This window comes from Sus scrofa, chromosome 8 (genome assembly GCF_000003025.6).
Source record: "Sus scrofa isolate TJ Tabasco breed Duroc chromosome 8, Sscrofa11.1, whole genome shotgun sequence".
Taxonomy (NCBI): domain Eukaryota; kingdom Metazoa; phylum Chordata; class Mammalia; order Artiodactyla; family Suidae; genus Sus; species Sus scrofa.
Window position 1 is genome coordinate 126,748,379 of NC_010450.4, and position 21,375 is coordinate 126,769,753.

Genomic DNA, 21,375 nt, shown 5'->3' on the forward strand with positions numbered 1-21,375 from the left:
TTTTTGGTCTTTTTGTCTTTTTGTTGTTGTTGTTGTTGCTATTTCTTGGGCCGCTCCCACGGCATATGGAGGCTCCCAGGCTAGGGGTTGAATCGGAGCTGTAGCCACCGGCCTACGCCAGAGCCACAACAACGCGGGATCCGAGCCGCGTCTGCAGCCTACACCACAGCTCACGGCAACGCCGGATCGTTAACCCACTGAGCAAGGGCAGGGACCGAACCCGCAACCTCATGGTTCCTAGTCGGATTCGTTAACCACTGCGCCACGACGGGAACTCCTCTAATTTTTATTTTTAAGAGAGGGTGACAACAGGTATAAATTGAATATTCCCAAAATAGCTGGAACAAAGTTTAACATTCATTTGCATATATTATATCCACTGGAACCCAGCCAATAGCCAGAAGCCTGTCTGACACCTATGTTTGAAGTCTAGACCTCTAGGGTAAGGCCAGCACTAATGGCTGATGACCATCATCTGCTCTGTCTGAAGTTCATGGCATGGCCTTAGACATAGCCTCTGGCTGCATAATCTTGTCCTCTCCCTGGGGATATATCCATTAGTTACAGTATGAAGCACAGACCAGGCCAATTAAGAGTATCACACACACAGGAGGTAATAACAGAAGTGGTACTAACAGGAAATGAACTCCTTTTTTGGTTCACAATAGATATAAAGAAAATATGACATAAAATATACACAGGAGTAAAAATAGCTACTGTTGAAAAGGGTTACTTCTGGAAAAAAAGAATACTATCAGAGAAAGCTTATCTTTCCTTTTTTTTTTTGAATATTCAACTAAAAATGTTTAGCTCATCTAAATTAAGTCCAGAAAGTCACAACCTTTTTCCAAATGGTCATTTTAGGTCTGGATATTAAAATGTTGCATCTCAAACTTATGGTTTGAGAACTTAAAAAAACTTAAAAAAAACCTGAGCATCAAAAACTTAAATAAAATAAAATGCTGTTTCTAAATTCACTGATTCAAGAAGAGAATTCAAATATATCAAACTCATATGAATAATTCTTAATGATAATCATTACCTTCATATAGTTTTTATATATGACTATGCCAGCCACTGGTTTAAGGTTTTTAGTAACAATAAGTCATTCAATCCCCATAAAACACAATGAGGTCCATATCGTCATTGCTGCCATTTTATACAGTAAAGCATAAAGCCTATAATTAACTTTAAGATTTGGGTTTGTACCCAGGGAATTTGATCCTGCACTGCAATGCTACTCAAAACACACATTACGCTCCTTACTATGGCAAATACTGAGCGATCTTTACAGGAAATTAAAAACAGTAAGTATTCCATAATGCATTAAGTAGTTTCTACACTAACTTTTATAGAATTATCAAGAGGGTTATGCATATAAATCATGCAAACATTTTTGGTTTTGTTTTTTGATAAATCATGGAGAATAAGCAGTGAAGGAGTTTTCTTCATATTGTCTTTTATTTAGGCATCGCCGGCATCAAAACAGATAAAGGACTTTCTACTTCTAAGGTTAAACAGTGAAAATTGCACCCTTTTAAAAAGCCACCTTGTTATAACGTTCTTATAGTTAGTCTAAATTCTCTCACCTTTATTTAATCCTAAATCTCGGTTGGCACACATTCGCGGAAACTTTTTTTTTTTTTTTTGGCCATGCTCTTTCATACATGAGAATTGCCTTCTTTTCTCAAACTAAGTGTCAGTAACTCCTTGAACCCTTCTTCAGAGGTCCTGGTTTTCAGGACATTAATCATTTTAGTTGGTATCTCTGAGTCTTACACATGTCCATCCCATCAATTTTGAAAAGTAAGAATTAAACTGCACACTCATTTTTATTCAAACTGATACTTGTTTTTCAATATGTACTTGTAGTCATCCTGCTAGAAGAACATTCAAGTGGTTTGTTGTTGTTGTTTGTTTTAAAATGAACAAATGCCACTGTTTAAAAAAAAAAAAAAAACAATACATAAGATTCAGAGCTTTCAGTAAAATCACACTGCTTATTCACATTACCTGGTTTCACACCAACATGATTTGTGCCTAGTAAGCTATCTTCTACCACACATATCCCTTGTGAATACAACATCACTGATTATCCCCCAGTGTTTCAAAGTCACAAGAAATCCTAGCTCCTTCTGTCTAGATTTTGGCATTTGTACCCAAAGTGCATCATTCTATATCTTACTGAAAATATTTTGATAATATAACAATATTTTCAGGCTAAGGACATAGCTCTAAAGGATAATACCTGCTATGTCCACAGATTGTGATATTCATGGGTTTAATTTTTCAATTCTCTAAGCAATTACTTAGCTAACCATTGTTTTAAAGTGGGCTTATTAGTTGTATTATAATAAACCAGTTTATGTAGTAATCAATAATAGTTAAAATTCTATAGGATTATGAATCTTAATTCATTCATCTTTTCTTTCTTTACTTAATTAATAATTAATGTATGTCTTATTCTATGCTCATTGCCAGACTGAATATTAACTAATAAGGACCTACCGTATAGCACACGGAAATCTACTCAATATTCTGTAATAACCTATATGGGAAAAAAAGAATGGATATATGCATATGTATAACTGATTCACTTTGCTGTATATCTGTAACTATACAACATTGTAAGTCAACTAAGCGCCAATAAAATTTACATAAAATAAAAATAAAGAAATCTTTAACTCAAAAATATAAATAAAATACAATTTTAAAATTCATTGGTTTAAAAAAATTGAAATAAATGAAACTCATACTGGTGCCTTTGAAAGTCAGGCTTACTATCTCTTTGCTAAGCGTATCTTCCAATTTCTGCAACAACATATGCACACACATAAAATTTACACAGACATAGACATACACACACTGGACCTTTATTTATGAAGCCTTTTATTTATTCAGTTGCCATAATCTGTATATTTGGTCTATGTTTTAGTATAAGCTTATTAAATAACAAGCATTCCATTAGACACTAGTTTGGTTAAAAAGTCTAGTCTGTATTGTTCTCTGGCTTAGCTAGTTTGTAAGAGTTTCAAAAAGAACCAAATGAGAAAACTCACTTAGATGAAAAATAAATTGCATTTATTATCTTACCTCACAGATATCCTACTATGTCCACTCACAATATTGCTCCCTCCCATTAGGCCCTATATCCATGACTGGATGTATAGCTGTGTAATTATTTGACTTTTGTCCACTCCAATATTTCTTTAGCTAAGAATCACTCATAAATTTATTTAGTATTCTACTCAAGAAATTTTATGTTTGTCGCAGACTATAAACATCCAGGGAAAATGAGAACTCTTCTTTGACAAATACACTGACATATGTACTTGCTTACTGTGTCCATTTCTTGATTTTTTTTTCCTATATGGTTAAAAGGGAACATTGCTCAAAGGAAGCAACATTAAAGAAAAGTAAAAGAATTATATCTTGCTTCAAGCGAACGGAAAGCTACAAGGTTTTGTTTTTTTCACTATTTAATCTAAGTTGCATAAATTCACTCCAGTTATTGGAGCGCTTCTAACATATGAGATACAGACTATTATACCATAAATCTTGCTCCATAGTCAGCATTCTACGAAAAGTCCCTTAGAGAAAGGATATTGTTTACAGCCAACATGTGTTTATCAAGCTCTGTAGCTCCGTGGGTGTGCTTACTTACTTAATCACAGAACTGCCTGTCTGAGACAGAGAAATTTGTACCTTTGCAAAATTCACGCCAAGGTCACTGACAGCCGTTAGAACATTGCCTCATCTGGCTGTCATCCAACCTGTCTAGTGGGCTATTGAAGTCTCACTCTCCCCTTATCTACCTAGGTTATGATGAAGGATATTTCAGATTAGACTCCTCAAGTTTTAAAACATCAAGACATAGTTAATCAAAGTGTTGTTCATGCTTTTTGACTGTTACCTTTAAACTATTTAGTTATTAGAATGTTGAAATGGCTAGGAATGTCAAAAGTTATTATAGTATAGTACAAGTTTGTATTTGAAAGGATAGGAGCTATATTCATGTCTATGTATCATGGCTGACATTGAAGGCAAAGAAAGGTCAGAACAAGTGTCAGAAAAAAAGCTACAAATTGAATCATACCGTGTATGTTTTATTTAGCAACATTAAAAAGAAAGCTAGATGGAAAAAGAACATTGGAGTTCCCATTTTGGCTCAGTGGGTTAAGAACCCAACATAGTCTCCACGAGGATGCGAGTTTGATCCCTGACCTCACTTGGTTGGTTAAGGATCTGGTGTGGCCGCAAGCTGTGGCACAGCTCATACGTGTGGCTTGGATCCAGTGTTGCTCTAGTTGTGGCACAGGCCCACAGCTATAGCTCTGAATAGATACCTAGCCCAGGAACATCCATATAGTCAGTGTATGGGCATAAAAAGAGAAAAAAAAAAAAATAGGGAGAACATTGATTCCAGCTTGTCTATTTCTAAACACTACTTCTTTGTACTCTTTGTAGTTACTCAGGTATTTGTATTTGGAAGTTTTATATTTTATAATTCAAGCAGCCGATTTTGGGGGGACTAATTTCCTGAACAATTTTGAAAGTCAAGGAACTCGCTTTGTGTACATTTAGAATAGTTTTACAAATACGTTTAATTGGAATTTGTTTTAATTAATGCCCTTTAATTCACATTATTTAAATAATGATTTTTAATTAATTTATTTACTAGTTTTGTAGTCATGCTTTTTCACCAGTTGAACTCCTAAAATTGTATTATTTTAAATCCATACATCTGTTTTTGTTACTAGAAATAGTTTAATAATTGTTATTATCTAAACTATTTTAAGGCTTGGTCAGGATGCCACCCATATTTTATTCTTATATTGTATTTTCTATTATATTTGAATGTTTATGCTTTTCTGCTACTCAAATACATGTACAAATTGAATGCATATATGGTGTATGTTTTCTTTGTCCATTCTTTATGCAAAAGTGGTGCATTTGCCAAGAATCAATAAATGCTTTTTCATTTGTCTAGTGAAACAAATGAAAAATTAATATTCTGTGAATATAAAACAAATATTAGACACTTGCTGAATAATTTATATTTAATTTGCTATATGAAGTTCAGTTTTATAAATAAAAATCACTTATCTCTAAGAATATTTTATCAATAAATACATTTATTTTCAAAAACATTTGAATATTTGTTTAAACTATTGCTGCTATTGGAAAATAGCATGCTCTTCTACAACTTCCTCTTATTTAAGTACTAGGACTTCAAAATCATCAAATAATTGCAGTGAGAAATAAGGAAGGAGTTTTCTCAAACACTTTTTATAATGTAGAAATATGAAGGTTAAAAAACAAGCACTGAACTTTTCAAAACATAAAGTCTGGAGATAGCTTCCAAAGAAATTCAGTTGCTACTTCAAATCACTTCAATAGCAAAGGTCTAGAATCACTAATACCTGTTGAGGGCACCACATCTCTGTAGTTCTTTCTTGATCCATGTGAATGTCTGGAGATGCTCTTTCACCAGTTGATCTTATTATCTGGACTTGAACCACTGTCCTCATTCATGAGTTCCGAATTTTCTTATTCATTACTGACTCTAGTGACTTAATTGAAGCAAATGAGGGAGGGTGTAAAAGAGGGTTAGAAGATGATAAAGACTTACCGCCTATGTCAGGGCCTGTTTGGGGGCAAATTCCAGATGAACGAAGTATCAATAACATTGAGTTCAGTGGGCAAGCCAAGAGGCCTAGAAAGGCATGGTAACTTAATCACCTTCTGCAGACAGTTGCAGCCCACTTTTAGGGACACTGGTTCACTTCTGTAGCATCTAGATTTTTTTTCTCTGGTATTCTTTAGAAGAAAATCTCACAAACTTGTGTAATTGATCCCACCCTAGCTCTAGCAGAGGATGCTGAATGGCTTAAAATTTCACTGCAACTACTGCTTTAAAACCAATAATTGGTTTAGAAATAGACATAAATCTAATTGAGACCAGTGAAGGAAATCCACGGACTTTGCAGAGACTTCAGAAAGAGGCTCTTTCTCTACTCTTGAACAAATGATGTGAAAGCTAGACTTCCTTTGGAGAAATTTTGCTACCACATAGGACTATACAGAGTTGCTGGTGGGACTGGGAAAACCATGCAGATTCCTGGGATGAAGAAATGATCCTGGAAGTCACAGGGAACTGCAGAAGCCAGGAATGATGGTATTGCTAAATTTCTACATCCAACTTAAATATAGATTTATCTTTGGATTTTCCGTTTTTAAGCCAACACATTTCTCTTAGTTTGAGAGTTATTTGTTTGCTTTTTTCTGGCATTGCCCAAAGTATCTTATCTAATACAGTTTTCCAAAGTATGCCTTAAATATTGAGATGGGAAATGCAAAAGAGAGACACTCAGAAATTTAAGCAAGCTAGTAACTATCATCAGTATCAGGGTCCAAGTAAATAGAGGCTGTCCAGGACAACAGAAAAATAAAGATCTTTAAAAAGAAAACACAATAAGAGGGAGCCAGGCAAAAGCACACCATTGTCCCAGACCTAGGAATAGGCTTTAAAAAAGTAGGAATCATACTATCCTGTGAATCGTTGGGTCAGAAACTCAAATGTAGGAATTTCATTAAGGAGAAATTGCATCATGAATGTTTGGAGTAAGATCATGCCTCAGGAATTCACATATGATCAATAGTGAGGATTGTTTTCTCACAGATAAAGAGTTGAAGCAACTGTATCTTGAGACCAAATGTGGGAGTCTGCAACACTACTTGGGAGAAGAGTTTAATGATAAACCTTACTGGGTGTTTATTAATAAATACTTTTTTGCTTCTTAGGAAGATTTTTGTGAGATTAAGTTGAAATTTAGTAAGCAAAGGGAGAAAAATCAGGAAACTTGTAATGGTCTCTTTCCTATACATTATGGAAAAGCCTCATCTTTATATAGTATAATGGGAAAAGTAAAGAGTTGAGTGAGAAAGAAGACATGGCAAACAAAATTATGAATATGAATCATACCTTTTTTGTTCTGAAAACTTAATTATATCTTCTTTAAGAATAGAACCTTTGCTTATTACTCTGCCTTGAGCATAGAAGGGTCCCAAGAAAATTCTATTGAATAATGCATTTTTTTCTTATGTTTCTGAAACTTTAGAGCAAATATCATGTAACTTCTAGGAGAGGTTTTTTTCCTGTACATACATCCTCCCTAAATAAATGTAATTCCTAGAGAAATCATACATCATTCTGACAAAAACACTAAAGATCATATAAAAATTAGGTATGAGAAAAATTTCAATATCAGAACAGAACCAAATCTACACTCTTATACTTAATTAAAGTAAAGGTAATCTATTTTATTGTTTTGCCATTACAAAGAGGCATTCTGTATCATTTCATATTAGATTATCTCTCACTTTATGTTTGGATTTCTCTATAGCTAAATCATATAAGCTTCTTATTATCAACTGAATTCATATTTGCCCACTGTGATAAATTCTCAAGGATTTGAGGATTTATATCCCACGGATTCTCTATATGTTCAGTAAATACGAAATGAGAAGGCAGTACTATTTCCAATATTGATGCTCTGAAGATAATACATCTTTTTGCACATAATTTGCCTAATTGGTGAAGACTTCTGGAAAGAAAATTGTACTTAGTAGAGTTGGGTAGACAAAAGGAAAGAGCTATATTCTTGTAGAGAGAGCAGTATAGATCTCAGTAGTATTCAAGAAAATGTTATCTCCAGATAGTATAAAGATGATGTTAGTGACAGTAAAAAAGGAACCAGCTCAAAGAGACACAGGAAGTAAGGGATAGACCAGAAATAAAATAATGTTCTTCAGACCCCATATTCATTCATTCCAGTGAAATATGCTGTAAAAATTTACAGGTTCCATAAAAAGGAAGATTTATGAGTTCTTCTATCTGATAAACGGACAAAAATTTTACCATAAATTATTTCATCAATTTAGCCTTCCAAGAGCAAAACTGCAGTTAAGTTGTTTTCAGGAAGAGGTATCAAATAACCGGTAAATTAACAGAGACCTAATGAGTCCCAACTATAAAGCCTACACAGGAGCTACTAAACATTATTGTGGAAGAACATCCAGATATTCGGACCCTGATGTTGTTCTCGACACCAACCACAGGATAAAACTAGGTGACATTTTCTTCCAAAGCTTTACATTTTTCCATTAAAACTGCCACAATAAATATATTTTAAAAGTTACATGTCATGTCGAGTATACCATAAATTCTCTAGATTTTAATTCAAGTTACTTATGAGTTTATTCAACCACAGGTTTATTCGTAGCATACCACAGACTATTATCAGGCAAAATAGAGTAAAACACATCCAAGTTGATGACACACTTGGGAAGATATATATGGACAGCCCAAATATTTTGGAGGAAAGGAAAATTATTGCAAGGTACTCCTTAATCATTAGATCTACAATAATTAAAAAGTAGCTGATTGCAGATTTACTGCCTTCTATTCTCCAGTACTTATGTAATGAAGGACTACTGAGAAAATTTAATGCTTGGGACAATTATTCATGAGTCAAATCCCGAAAGGAAGGGAGAAAAACTCCAACTGATTTTCAGCCAAATTCTATTACGTCATAAATTTACATGCTAACCATGTTTCTTTTTTTTTCTCTTTTTTTTTTCTCATCGTTTTTCTTTGCTTGAGTTACAACTAACTAGCGTCCTTTTAATAAACCTCTTTTTATTTAAGCTGTCTTATCAGATATCTGTTCTTTGCCTTAAATGGGCACTGTCAAAAAAAACATGATCCAAAGCAGAGAAAAAAAATGCCCCCAAAAGGAAAATCTTCTTATGCAAATGCAATAGAAACTAAGTTGGAAGAGGACTGATTTGAGATTTTATTACGTACTATTTTTTTTCCCAACTTTTAAAAGATATTAGGGTAGCAATATACTTCTTTCATGCAATTATGGATGGATTCCTTATCAAGAGAAGATTTTTAAAAATCATTCTGGGAGATCATTTTTAGGCTTAACTGGATCAAACACTTACATGAAAAGTATCACTTTTAACATATTTGATAACTTTTGATACTGGCAAATACAGTGCCAAGAAGAAGACTGAGTGATGCAACGTTACTTAAAAGGAAAAAGTCAGAAAACAATGTTTCCTTCCTACCTCTGCTACAACTCTGTTTATCTCATTTCGCTATTTTTTTCTAATTTTAAGTGTTAGTATCTCTGTCACCAAATTACTCATTTATTTCCTTGCCCAATAGCAGGGTGAAAAGTAAATATTGCAAACTGAAATTCATGGATTTTTCTAAAAGTGGGGGAGTGCTAAAGCGAGTCGTGCCTGTGTGGGGCCCCTGTGATCTCTTGGCCGGTGTCAGTCAGACAGAAGTCTGATGAGCTGCCTGTGTAGACACCCATGGCACCACTCAGAGACAGCCTCAGTTGCAAGTCCCCTTTGTTCCTCATAGCTGATCACTGCCCTCAGTCTCCATCCAATACCCCCACCCTATTTTGCAATCACTACACAGGGCAGGGGGGCCACGCCCCTCACTGTGCATAGGGGATGAGCTGTGGTGCAGCGGCCACCTTCAGAGATCTGGGCTGCTTCTGAGGCACTGCTTGAGTAAGTGCCAGCGATGGCCACTGCTGCCTTACTTGGGCTCATGCAGAGAACAGGTCACCTTTGCATCCCATGGTCAAGTCTTTTCCCTCATTGTGGCTGCTGCAGGTGCAGTGCTGACCTGTGATGTGGAGGGAGCAGGGCTGAAGCATTAGTTGGCTTGGTTAGGACTTACGGTGGGGTAGTTGTAGGAAACACAGCAGCCACTGGCACAGAACTCCCTCTGTGCTGCCTGCAGCTCTTCTGTTAGCAGTCCTCCATCCAGTCAAGGGAGCGGTCTCCTTCACGGGACCTCCGGATTGGGACACTCAATCTGTGGCTGGAACAACTCACTCCCCTTGGAAGATCTCCATCCACCTAACCCCCCTTTAAGTGCTCTCCCAGGGGCACAGGTCCCAACCTGATAGCTTTTCTTCCCTTCGTATTGGCTTCTTTGTGTATCTCTGACAGAATCGGTTGTACAGGGGTCCTTCTGCCAGTCTCCAGTTAGTTTTCAGATAGATGTATTCTGATGTGTTCATTTGGGGAGTGGTGAGTTCCATGTCCTCTTACTCCACCATCTTGATCCTAACACCCCACTCCCACCCACTGCAGAAATATTTTAAATAAAAATTATGAGTTTCTCAACCAAACATGTTATGTTTTGTCTGCCTGGAATGTTCGCTGCCCTTTCTCTCCTCATCGCTCTGTCTGCACATACCTTGTTTTTGCTGAAACCAATGCTCTCTAGAAATTCTCCCTGAACATTTCAGCCCATAAATCTTTCCTTTCTATAAAATTCTCCACATTTCATTCAATATTCATTATTATACTGTCTTTATGGGGATATTGGTCCTGTTAGGAGAAAGTGCTAAAATTACTAGAGTCTACAAACTGGGTCAGAGATCAGGGCAGTAATAAATTACACATGAATATATTCCTCAGGAATTGTTGTCTGGTATGGAGAGAAAAGTAAATATTTAAGAGCAGTACTCCTAAATGGACAAACCCTAATAAGTACATGTCTACTGCTAGGGAGAGACATATTTTTATCCTTGGTACTGATATTCAATAGATCTAAAAAGAAATGGATGAGAAATTATGAGTCTATCCTTTTGGCAACTGCTGAAACACAATTACTTAACACTCCCTATTCTCCTCCACGACTTTTTTTTTAAAAAGAAGTGTATTAAACACTCTGCTCTGCTGAAACAAATTTTACAAATTTAGTGCCTTAAAAGAACACAAATTTATTCTGGTACACTTCTATAGGTCAGAATTCCAAAATGTTCTTACGGTGCTAAAACCAAGGTGTCCAGAGGGCTGCGTTTCTTTTGGAGGTTCTAGGACAGAATTTCTTTCTTTCCTTTTACAGTGTATAAAGGTATCTCACATTTATTGGTTCAAAGCTCTTTCCATCTTCAGAAAGTACTCCCCCCAACTTCTGCTTCCCTTGTCCCATCTTTCTCTGAGTCTGCCTCGCTTTCCTCCCATTTTTATAGGAACCTTGTAGTTACATTGGGCACACCCAGATAAACTGGGATAATCTCCCCATTTTAATGTCCTTACATTACATCTGTAAAGTCAGTTTTGCCATTTAAGGGAATATATTTGTAGTTTCCAGAGATTAGGAAGTGGATATATTTGGGAGCCATTACTTTGACTAACACATGAACTGTCCTTCGTCTGAAACTACTCCAATGCTAGGACTTTTTTTTTTTTTAACTTTTAATTTATAAACATTCCTTTTAAAAGTGATTTCAATATTCAAACTAATACAGATTCATTGACTATTGGTTAAAAAAAAGAGTATCATCAAGTGAGCAATCAACAGACACTGGAATCCATGTGAAAGGTGGTTCATGACATAAAATCAGTGCAGAGACCAGTGAGATTTTTCCAAATACAGTTTTCCAGGAAATGTTCATACAGTTGGAAAAAGGATCAGGAGAGTCTGAGTAGCACTTATATCAGTTGAAAGCAATATAAATTCTAAGTTCAAAGAGTATAGCTAATTACATAAAGTTCCTAACTAGACTGTAAATCTGTGCACAGAAGAGGTTATAATTTTTTAAATTTCCTATTATAAAACAATATATATTCTTTTAAAGAACATGCATATGAGATTAATATTAAATAGATTACTGTTAAAATGGATTAATTATATGCTAAAATGTTCAACATTACCATTCTAAATGTGTAAATGAAATATAACCACTAATGTGCAATAATTCATGGCTACAATAAATGTATGGAGAAGGAATAAAGGGAAAAAATCAAGGATATTCTAAATAAAATGGTCCATTTTTACTCATATTCCTGATTCCTACATTTGTGAATGTCAAAAATTGTAAGAATTTCATCAAGTAAAGAAAAATACAATGATACTCATTTAGCTTTTCAAATATCACCTGAATTAAGTAAAGTCCATTTCCTTTATTTTTAAGTGTAAAATTAATATGTTTTACAATTTTTAATATTTTTAAATTCTGTGGTTGCCAAGACCATCTAAGGGTAAATTACAAAGAGATAATTTCTTTCATTTTTCTTTGAAAAGAAACCAAAAGCAAGACTGCAACAAGGCTGGCTCAGGAGTATAATAAGTTCTGAGGCCAAGATGGAGCTTCTCCTCGAGATATGTAAGCCTATAACATATCTTTGCTTTCTAGCCCAACAGACAGTGAGCAAGTCCTAAAGACTTTCCTACTCCGAGATCTCTGTTCCTCTGAAGAATTCATGAGGGATTAGAACATTCTGTTTTCAGGAAGATCATTGCTGTTATTCTATCAGCTTTCAAATTTTGGCATTCTTAGTCCTGGTAAATGCTACATCAAAAATCACACTGTTTTTAAAGGAACAACACCCAGACCAAGGCCCTCAGGATCTTCCATCTTATTTGATTTAGTGACAGCAAAATCATTTGCAACACCTTTACTGGACAGGCTCTTCTGAATTTTACTTGGTCTCTTAGGAAGTATTTAGGAAATAAGGAGATCATGACAGATTCTACTGAGATTTATAGCCTTGCTAGGAAGCTATCTCTAATTTTCATGAATCCTCAGCTTTAAAATCAGAGGCTTCCTAAATTGGATATTGGCCTTTTCAATTCTACACATCTCCTTGTCTCTTTTGAGTCCTGTCCCCTGCCTACCTCCTCCAGCTCTGCACCCCCACCAACCCGCTAGCTCTGAAATCTTGGCCATGGCTCACTGAATAGAGAGCCCTCCTGGGATAGCCTACACAATGACCATTCCACATAACATTCTTCTAGACCAAGGCCAATATAAAAGGAACAGAAAGAACTTTTAATCTCTAGTCAATCAATTATAGGCTAGAGTCAGAAAGTCAATATGGCCCAAAGAGTAGAAGAAAGGAATGGTTTGCAGGATTTCCCACATGATTAGAAATTAGAAACCATGACTGACCTAAAATGAATGTGCTGTGAGGTGATAGCAATGCTTTCTCTTTCTTGTCCACTTCACACATATCAGATACTTCACCACCTATCTGACAGAAATACACACACACACACACGCACGAGAGAGAGAGAGAGAGAGAGAGAGAGAGAGAGATGCACTGACTTTCTTTGTCTCTTTCAAACCAATTCCGTAGATACAACTGATCACAAATTTTCTCAGTATTTTGTGTTATAAATCGTGTATGCTCTTTATGTATTTCAGATGTACTAGGCCCTACATCTGCCAAATTGGCGCGGGGGGGGGCATGTGCACAATAATAAATACACATGCACACAAAATCAATAACAAAAATAAAATAAAACAGCTTATAGTTTTGCGGGGAGACAAGCATACAAATATGTAAAAGCTGTATGATCTCTCTTTTTTCATACAAAGGAGTAAAACTATGGTCATATTAATTCTTAGAGGAAAAAGTACTTAAATAATGAAATCTTGGTTAGAAGGCTGAAAACTGAGCAGTCATATCTAAGTCTATAATAATAGCTAGAATAAACAACTAGGGAACTGCTTACACTTAATAATAACAAATATGCAGTCTAAGTATCTCTATGCTAAGACAATAGTAGTCCCTGTATCTGTTGTCACATTCATCACCCTGCTATGAAGCTATTTGTTTCTACAATTACTTATTTACATAGGGTTCCTTTGAAGGCAGAGACTTGTCATACATTAATATGTTACTCTAGCACGTACCAGTTTCACACATAACACACATTCAATAAAAGACTGGTAAAAAAAGTTAATGAATAAATATATTCTGCATGTTACTGAATCAGTAGCCATATAATTTAAAGTTGTTTTAATATGCATTTAAATTCACTATTCTTTAAAATTAGGTATATATGTAAACATACACAAAATGAAAAACACTAAAAAATTTAAATTCATATTATCTTTGTCCATTTTCAATATTTACTCCTGTATCTGAGATTATTTGCAGATTTAAAGTGAATAGGATAGGATGCAAACTACAGTGTACTAAACACTGCTGATTTCATGTATTTCAGAGTAAACTGAACTCTGCTGGATCCCTTCAAATGGCATCTCGACCTCTCTCACTTTCTCTACTTTTACTCATTTTTCCTTCTCCTACTTAAGAAACAAGATGTCATACTCTAAGAATTAAAACTTACAAGTAACAAAATGCATTTCCATTTCCACCCTTTTCTGTGTTTCCAAACATCCTTCTCAATTTATGAAATTATAATGACCAAATAATCTATCTGAAATATGACTACTAAGGCCCTTATAAAACTTGGCCTGAAAAGAACTGCTTCATTGAGAATAGAGGTATTTGTCTAGAGTGTCCTATTTATTCACTTGTTTATTAAAGAGAACAAATGCATACAAGAAAAATCAATTTTCCTAAAGTTAACCATTTCATTCAATAATAAATTAGTTTTCCTAAAGTTACCCTTTTTAATTACTCATGATTAGTAGAAAATTAAATTATCCCTATTTATGTTAATGCCAAAATACTACAACAAACTGCAAATTCAATTTCAAGATGAATTTGTATATAGATCACATAGAAAATATACATTAAAATAAATGTACAGTTCATATTTATGAGATTTTTGCTTCTTTTGAATACAATATATTAAGGATTTTTCCTAGGCCACAAAGGGACAGAGTAGTCAGAAAGCTCCTGGTAATTATAAACACAGATAATTCTTTACAACAAAGCCTAAGACAAGGTTTTCCCCAAATTGGTGGCTCTGTTTACGGAAAAAAAAAAAAAGAAAACTCTGAAAATAATGCTCTAAAATGAGTTATGTATATTGCTTTAATGTCTAAATTCAAGAGCTTCTATTCTGCAAATTGTGTTAAATGTAAGCAAAACAATAATAGATGTTTTCCTTTTACTGGGATTTTTTTTCTTAAAGCAAAGCTTAGAATTACATGTTATCTAAAAGCTTAAGCTACATACTCTGGTTTCTTTTCAGATCATATAATTTTTTGCCTTTTTTTTTTTTTGGAAAGCTTAAGCTAGTATATAAAGTATAATCCCTAAAGTTGGAATTAGTATTTTATTTACTTGTGTAACATATTTCCTCCAATTTTCAATGCATTTAATGATTTAAATGCCATAATACGTTCTATTTTTGCATAATATATTAGTATTCAAAACCACCTCTTTACTCAGTGAAATTTTTGATAGATGAGCTACATTCTGAATAATTTACTATCTAGCTGAAAAGATGTGAAATAACACCTTTGTGCTTTGATTTAACTGATTGTTTATTCACTTGCACCAACCAAACCAAAGGCTCATTTCTCTTGGCACCTCGAGATTATGGAAACATCAATAAGAACTTGGGAACATTTTCTTCTGTTCTGCTAAATGACCCTATGTTATTATTACTTTAGACTTGTTTTACACCAATCACTAAAACAGCCTGGCAACTATTCTAAAGAAACACCTTAACTCACTCAGCATGGATTAAGTAAAAATGGCTTTAAGTCTGTTTAAAAGCAAATTATTTATAAAATAAAAGTGTGAGAAATATTATAAATACATAAAGGAATGGCAACAAAGTGAAGGTGAATTTAGCCCCATTAAATTCTATTAATTTTTGTGTGCTTAATCTAAGTCAAAGATGAATCCAATAAAATGCCATTTCTGGTGGTGACAAAATCAATGCAACTCTACATTACTGTTCAGTGGGTGGGTGTCAATATAACTTTTCCTGGGGAGAAAAAAAATTAAGCTTCTTTTAAAAATAGCTGAGACCACAACTGCTATGACAATTTTGCTTCATACCTTTTCTGTGTAGCAATTATGCTCATAATCAATAGACAAAATGGAGTGTTATGGGACGCAAACACTGTTGAGGAGTCTATTATCCCAGGTGCTACGAAAAGACAGAAAAAAAGGAAAACCTCTAACAGGAAATAAAAATTGAAGTTTATGCAATTATCTTTTTTTTCCTCAAAGAGGATTTCTCAAATTTCTTTTGTTCACCCTTTTTTTAATCTTTTGCCAAACTCAAGGATAGTTTAGCAACTATTAGTAGATCTTCAAAAGAGCCTTTTATGTTCATCTTAATGTGACAGAAATGATATTTCATAATATTGTTCCTCATTATAATTCCATGCTTTAATATTATGATAAGCTCTAAAGAATAAGCGCTTTCTTTTATTGTTGTTGTTGTTTTGAGGTTTTAGTACATTGGAAACTGAATGTAGCAGAGAAATCTAATAGTATTAAATCTATTTGTAAATAGTCTTATTCGTTTCCTTTTTTACACTATATTTCACCATACTCAACAGAGTCTCTGGCAAATGCAAAATCCACAGACCTCATTTGAAGATGAATGAAAGTGGAGTCCTTGTTTTGGCCTTATGTGGATTTGCAGGTAAAGTAACTAATGGCTTTTTTCTGTGGTATAGGTAAGTCTATTAGTACTTTCCTAAAAGGATCTCATCAAATTAATTCGAAAAAATATAAACATATATAGAATTCCTTGAAAATTCTGAACTTAGGAAATCCTAGACACTTTAGCACACTAAACAGTCCAAGAAATCCTGCAGTGAATGCTAAAACAAACAACATAAAAGAAAATGTATCTCTTATCCTGACTTTGGGAAATGCTACTTAAGCTACCTGGTTATTACTCAAACAAAAATCAATCAAAATCAGGAACTGAAAAGTAAGAGGCAACCTTTAAAGAAATATCTTTAGTATATTTCCTCTAGTCAATATAATTATATTATGCATATATACTGTGGTAAGTGTTTTGAGGATTCGGGTATAGTACATGGCCTGTATCTTACCAAAGAAATAAAAACCATGTGTTTAAATGCATGACAAAGATAATTTTTCCTTTTTAACTTCTAAAAGTCAAGTAAAGCACAGTTTACTATGTCAGAGGATGGATCATAGAGAAAGGCAGTCCTTTAAATATTTTTACTGGATATGAACAGTCTAGAAAGCACTAGTCTAGACAGAAATATAGTCTAGAAGGTGACTATAAATATAAAAACGATGGTATGGTAAGCAGCCTTTAAGAAGGCCCCCAAAGACCCCCATCTGCTGGTATTCATACCTTTGTATAATTCCTTCCACTTGAATTTGGGCTAGACTTATTGATTCAGTTCTAATAAACACAATATGGCATAAAGAATGAAGTGCTATTTCCAAAATTAGATTACAAAATGGCTCTAGCTTTGTCCTGACATGATCTCTCACTTGGTCTCATTCTCTCTTGGATTCCTCACCCTGGGAGAAGTCAAATGCACCGTTGTGAGTCAGTCCTGTGAAGAGGTCTACGTGGTGAAGAAAAAGGCTTGTCAAAGAAATGGCTCTCCAGTACCCTCTATCCCTTGTCAAGGTTTCTGATAAGACTGCCTGACTACAACTTCATGAGAGACTTTGAGCCAGAGGCACTCAGCTAAGTTGTTTCTCAGTCTTTCACTCAAATAGGTGGTGACATACTAAATGCTCTGGTTTCCTAGCTGCTAAGTTGTTTTTTTTTTTTTTTTTTTTTTTTTTTTTTTTTTTTTTTTTTCCCACTGTACAGCAAGGGGGTCAGGTTATCCTTACATGTATACATTACAATTACGTTTTTTCCCCCACCCTTTGTTCTGTTGCACATGAGTATCTAGACATAATTCTCAATGCTATTCTAGCTACTAAGTTTTAGTTTATTTGTTACACCTCGATAGAAGAGTAATATGGCTGGAAATGTGTTGAACAGTTAAGAGGACAGTTATAAGAGGCTCAATCACAACACACTCTTGACTAAATATATTCAATGCCTTTCACTGCCTGTAAAATACATTTCTTAGTTTAAATATCTAATGACTTGTGTAATCTGTCTTAAATTTTCTTTCTCCTCTCTTGTCACTCCATCCTCTCCATGTGTCTTAATTTCCAACAAAATCAGGGAAACCTGAACTCTTTGAATCTGTTCTATGCTTCTTGCTTCTGCATTTTTGCTCATCTGTTGTCTTTCCCTCTCCCTCAAAGCAAACTTAACCTCTAAATCCTGTATTTACAAGCGGTATTTTGAAAAGGGTGTTGGAGTCTACAGAGCTGGTTCTACAGGTATCACTGGCTCAAAATGTCTTCATTTTCAAATAAGGATACTGGTATTTAATCATAAATTGCTTTGTAAAATACATATTGGAATCAATGCAAAAATCTAATTGTGCCTACTATAAAGCAGTACCTTCTACAAAAGACAGTTCTCTTCTCTCCTCCATCAATCACCTACCTGAGGTTCCACTGGAATCCATATTGTCTTTCCACTCGTGTTCACATAGCAATCTGTACAAATAACACTAGCTATCATTAATGTGACACATACAACACACACATACTTACCTTTAATGCATAGTTGTGTGATGTGTGTATGTATTGTGTCCTTACAAAGTACTGAGTTTCTTAAGGATATGATGGTGTCTTGTGAAACATTTTATACCCATTTTGCCCAGTTAAGTTTGCTACATGTAGCTTAATAAAATAATTGTTATGATTGTTTGCTGAGTCAAAGGAATCATAGGAGATACTGATTAAATTATAACAACATGTGAGTATATTTTGGAGGATCTTGAATAGCAAAATGAATGATTTGGATCTGAGGCCATAGATTATAGGGACTCATTTTAGGCTAGTTTGAAGAAGAGTAGCTTGGAGAAATAGCATTTTATACAGATTAACCTGGCCAGGGGTACAGAAATTCAGAAAGAGTATATTCTAGGGGATAGCTAAACTAAAGGACATTAGTAATGACATGGAGAATTTTCTGGCAAACACTTGACCAAAACAGCTATATAATTATTATGCTTTTTATCTAGCAATCAAAATTCAGTTCAGTTATCTTGTGTGTTAAGGTCACATAAAATGATAGATTTTCTATACCTGGAGGGGCTTTCTATTTTTTGTTTTGTTTTGTTCGTTTTTAATAGCAAGTCATTTAGTATAAACTCATATTGAGATTTATAGTTCCACTTTGTAAATTAATACTCTTTTACTTCTATAAGACTTTGTTTTGTTTGGATGGCCTATGACTTCACATTTAATAAATACCAATGACTAAATATCTGTGTTTATAAACAGATGGAAAATAAACTTTAGTTAGAAAGAAATTCAGGGAGTTCCTGTTGTGGCTGAATGGGTTAAAAACCTGACATAGTGTCCATAAGGACGTGAGTTCAATCCCTGGCCTTGCTCAGTGGAATGGCAACCTGCGCCTGCAGCATGAGTTGAAGATGTGGTTCATATCTGGTGTTGCTGTGGCTGTGGCATAGGATGGAAAGCTGGATCTCCAATTGAAACCCTAGCCTGGAACTTCCTTATGCTTCAGGGGCAGCCATAAATTAAAAAAAAAAGAAAATAAAGAAACTGAGTTAACTGGTTTGATAACTAAGATATGTTTCTGGATAACTAGATAACTGAATCTTCTTATTTAAAAGCTTGGAAACCTGTATTTTCTTACAGAAATAAAAGAAGCTTTTATTCACCAAAGACAATGCTAACTTATTTCACTCTTCCTTCAATGAATTAGAAGAACTCTAAGTCTGAATTATGGTCAACACTTTCATTTAAGATTCTCTGAGAAATCCAACAAACTTGAAACTTCATTGACTCTCTAGAATCAATACTCAGTGATCCCAGACAGGAGCAACCAAATTATTTCACTTGAGCCGAACCCATTTAATGGTAGGTAGAATTGATTTTCAACCTGAGTCTCTTTTAGCTTAACCAGTATGGATTAATTGCTTTAGCAATTTTATCAAAAGACAGGCCATTTGAGTCAATCTACTTGTTTTCATAAATTGCTTTGTGATTACAAAAATTAGTTTTGTTCAACTATACCTATCATACTTATTTTTTTCATTTAAGCTTTAAAATAAAGAAATGCTTTTGGAGTATCGTAAGTTCTATTTTTGTATTATTATACATTACACATTAGGATGCCTATATCAACATAACAAAATAAATTTTTAAAAAAATTTTTGCATTTATTTTATGCCAATTAAGAAAGCAGTTATTTTGGGGTATAAAGAAAAGAAAAATACCCTTGGATTAAAAATTTTACTTTTTAATTCTATAAAATCAGATTGCTCTCCTGAACACATACACGAGGAAAACAGCTTTCAGTATCTTACTAAAGTATAACCTGACAGCTAAGAGTTACCAAAAAATACTATAGAATACACCATAAGCAGATATTAAACGTGTTTGTTCATGCTGCTAATGTTAATTGAAGACAGATCATATCTCAAACAAGAGGAGAAATAGGGAGTGCATCTAGTTTGCCTGATACAGAAAAAAGCAGATGTGAGTTGATTACATAACAGGACCATTTGAAATGGCTGCTATTTGACCCATTTTTGATTGAGTTTTAGGTGCAATATGCATGACTGAATTTTTTTTTTTTTCTGTTCCTCCAGCTTCTTCCCTGATCTCCTGCCTATTCACTGATTACTATAGCAACCCAGAGTGTAATCAAGAAGGGTTACTAGACTGGATGTGTGTACATGTATACAACTGAATCACTTTGTTGTACAGCAGAAATTATCACAACACTGTATATCAATTATACTTCAATAAAACTTTTAAAAATGTAGAAAAAAAAGAGATGGGTTATCACTGATTTCCTTCATTTTAAGTGAGCAAAGATTTTCCAGGATAATTTCCATTAGCCCTTCCATGTTTCATTCAATATTTCTCTCAACATATATTTCGTCAAGTAGTTACTAAGCGTCAAGCACTGTTAGGTGATTTATATATAACTGAAAACAAAAACAGAAACGATTTCTTCTTGAATGGATTACATATTTTATTGGGATATATGTATCCCATGTTCTATCTAAATGATATGTAACTGTTGCCTAAAGAGACGGTGTCCTTTCCCACATCTTTACTTAAACCTTTCTTTCTACCGCCAAAATACCCTCAATCTTATCTCTTCCTGCTCTTATACTATCGGTATCGACAGGAAAAATTAAGCACTTCACTTACTGTGAAACATTCTTTGATACTCTAGCCATAAATGATCTTAACTTTTCTGGAGAAGAGAGAAAAAGGAAGAAGTAACATATGTATTGAATGCTATTATGTGCCAGAAATTATACGAAATGACCTACACATATAATTTCACTTAATTTTTACCACCTCATTATCCCCACTTTTCTGATCAGAAGTAACCTGTCTAGGAGTATATAACTGGAATCAAAGCTAGGATTCAGACTCCAATCTGTTTTTTTATCTGCCAAAGCTACCTATCTGAAATGCTACAGTACTCACTCATGTTTGTGCCTTTTTTTAATGCCATGTACCATATGTACCTTATATTACAGGAAATTAAATTCT

General features: G+C 34.4%; 1 protein-coding gene and 1 long non-coding RNA gene across 2 annotated transcripts in view; both read right to left on the bottom strand.

Moving 5' to 3' along the window:
- The window catches only part of GRID2 (glutamate ionotropic receptor delta type subunit 2), a 1,309,423-nt gene that overhangs the window by 927,184 nt on the left and 360,864 nt on the right, over window positions 1–21,375 (bottom strand).
- Window positions 1,589–11,286, bottom strand: LOC110261992. The gene is made up of 2 exons (XR_002346472.1): window positions 9,716–11,286; window positions 1,589–8,457 (listed from the first exon to the last, which is right to left on the bottom strand). It is a non-coding gene; the product is annotated as an uncharacterized LOC110261992 (long non-coding RNA).